At 50.4% G+C, this 2,501-nt stretch overlaps 1 protein-coding gene across 3 annotated transcripts in view; it reads right to left on the bottom strand.

The window, feature by feature from the left end:
* The window catches only part of LOC109297480, a 34,275-nt gene extending 32,009 nt beyond the window's left edge, over positions 1-2,266 (bottom strand). For 2 of the 3 annotated variants that reach the window (XM_019517258.1, XM_019517256.1), the window contains exon 1: positions 290-591. The gene's annotated coding sequence lies outside the window, so the exon portion shown is untranslated. Of the gene's footprint in view, positions 1-289; positions 592-2,099 lie in introns of those variants that run through there. The other variant, XM_019517257.1, reaches the window with a different exon arrangement.
* Positions 2,267-2,501: the final 235 nt, after the last annotated feature.

The raw sequence follows: 2,501 nt of genomic DNA, 5'->3' as shown, positions 1-2,501 counted from the left end.
GTCAAATCCTCTCACTGCTATACAAATTTTCATGCCACCTGCAGAGCTACAGACACCTCACCACCAGTTTAAATATTCTGATGTGAATCTGTTAGTTGCACTGTTGAACCAAGTGAACTACAGCAATTGTTTTTATTTGAAATGCAGTTACTTAGAAAACTTCAAATACAACAATGTATATTTATTATATAATCTTTATTTCTTTGTATAACAATCTTGTCAACACACTCATGTCACCACCATGATTTTGTTTAATTATTGGGGTTTTTTTTTTTTTAAATACTTATACCTGTTTACTTCTTATGAAGTTCTCTTTTCTTAGAGGGATTACTTCTGCACTTGAGTTGGCAATCACAAATCTGAAAAGAAAGCAAGCACTTTAGATTAGATCCAAGTTGTGTATCAGGTAGTATGTGTCATCTGCATCCATAGGATTATGTAATCTATTATCCTTAAAGATAACAGAAGACAGCTTCAGGTTTTCTTCTATGTGAAATGCATTAAAATCTGCAAATGTAAATTTATCTACACATAACAGGCAGGACCTACTATATTAACCTGAATCCGTGATGACTTTGAATTTAAGACTACTCCCCCCCCCATCCTATTCATGGAAGACTAAGTTTATTATAATTTTCCACATAAATAAGTTATTGGAGAGTTATCTTAAATTCATCCACACTGCTGTGGCAGGGAAAGAAGCAGTAAGGGGGCAAGTAGCGGGGAGGCAGCTTACCCCCTTTATCTTGCCCCCAATACCACCTCCCTCTGGTCTCTGCCTCCTGCCAACTGCTGTGCTCCTGGGTGGCTTTGTACTAGGTTCTTCATCGCTCCCTGGCTCAGTAGGAAACTGAAGAACAGTATAAGGTCAAGCACTGAACTATGGAGTGGGAGGGGGAATCAGCCCAGAACTAGAGTAGAGACCCAGCACCAATTCCCCTTGTAGCTTTTTGGCTATGCACCAAGCTTCTGTTCTCTGGCTCCCCACTGATTTCTCTGCCTTTCCCTAGCTCAGTGGGGAGCCAGAACACCAAGGTTAAATACAAACAGTCCAAAAACCTGAGTTTGAATCAATTTAATCTTTGCAAGTTAGTCTACACTGCATAGACAGATAAGCAAGTGAAGAGACATTCACTTTTGATTCTGGAAATGCAGCCACCTGCCTGCAGTGGCCCATGCCAGAAAGCTGGGGGGAGGAAGGTATAAAGCACAGCTCCCTACTCCACTGGAGCAGACAGCTTGGGTCAAGGCTAGTCTGCCCACCGGATTTAACCTAAATCAGTTAAGCCTGATACTACATCCATCCAGGCTCATTTTAAATTAGTTTTGGTTTACATGAACTGAACTTGTGTTGCATTAGAGATGTGAACCTGTTCTCAGTCACTTATACTGGTTACGTGTAATTTCTGTCCCCAACTCAAGGGAATCAGCCCAGGACCAGAGAGCAGCAGACTATCCGGTACTGGTGCCAGTCCTCCTAAGATGAATCTATTTTCTCCATGGTCAATGGGGGGGGGCAGGAAAGAGTAAGCACCTTGTCTTGCAATAGAGTAAATGCAGCAATTACCAAAGCAGATTGTTTGCCGAGCTAAAAGGGGCTTCAGATCAGACTGGCCTACGACACAATCCTCAAACACCCATACAAAATAAAACTGTTCCTTCCACAGCCAAATGGCAGAGGAGACTCACCCCCAGTGCCGAGGGATACTGCAGAGGGAGTTTCTTTACGCCTTTTTTGACACCACAGTCATTAGTAACAAAAATGAATGGGCAACACAAAAGGCAAGAACAAGACCCACGAGCGCCCCGGCTCCGCCGCACGTTGTGCTCGGGCGCTTTCCCGGCGGCGTTTGGCGCCGAACCGGGACGAGAGCTTGCCCGCCCGCCGGCCCCCAGAGAGCAGGTCGCCCCCAGGGCAGAGCAGGGCCGGGCCGGGCCGGGCCGGGCCGGGCGGCAGCTGCCTGTGGAGCCTAGATGCCAGTTCTCGCGGGACTTGTGCCCAGGCCTCGGTACCGCGCGCCCGGGGCCGCTTAACCGACACGGCCGCTCGAGGCAGAAGAACGCGGGACCGTTATCCGCCTCCCTCCCGCCCCTCTTACCGTAGCGCCGAAGACCCTGCCCGCCCCCGCTAGGCAGGGAGAAGCGCGGGCAGCTGACAGCGGAGACCCCCGGCAGTTAGACCGGAACACGTGTGGTGGGGGAGGGGGGGAGCCCCAGAGCCCGCGCGTCAGCATCCACCACCTACACAGCGCGAGAGAAAGAGAAAGAAGCCCCGCCCTCCAGTCCCAGCATGCTGCAGGCGGGACAAACCACTCCGGCACTGTGCAGAAGGGAGGCGGGCTGCACCAACCCGCTCTCACGCGCCAGAGGCAGGGAGGGTTGTACCAACGCCTTACGCCAGCTGGGGGGGAGGACTGTACCAACATCTCGCACGCGCAAGAGGCGGAGAGGTAGGAGGCTGGGCGGGGGTTGTACCAGTGCCTCACGGTAGCGGGGGGGGG

Source organism: Gavialis gangeticus, unplaced genomic scaffold, assembly GCF_001723915.1.
Source record: "Gavialis gangeticus isolate Ggan-Ray unplaced genomic scaffold, GavGan_comp1, whole genome shotgun sequence".
Classification (NCBI taxonomy): Eukaryota; Metazoa; Chordata; order Crocodylia; family Gavialidae; genus Gavialis; species Gavialis gangeticus.
This window is presented reverse-complemented; position numbering and strand designations above follow the sequence as displayed.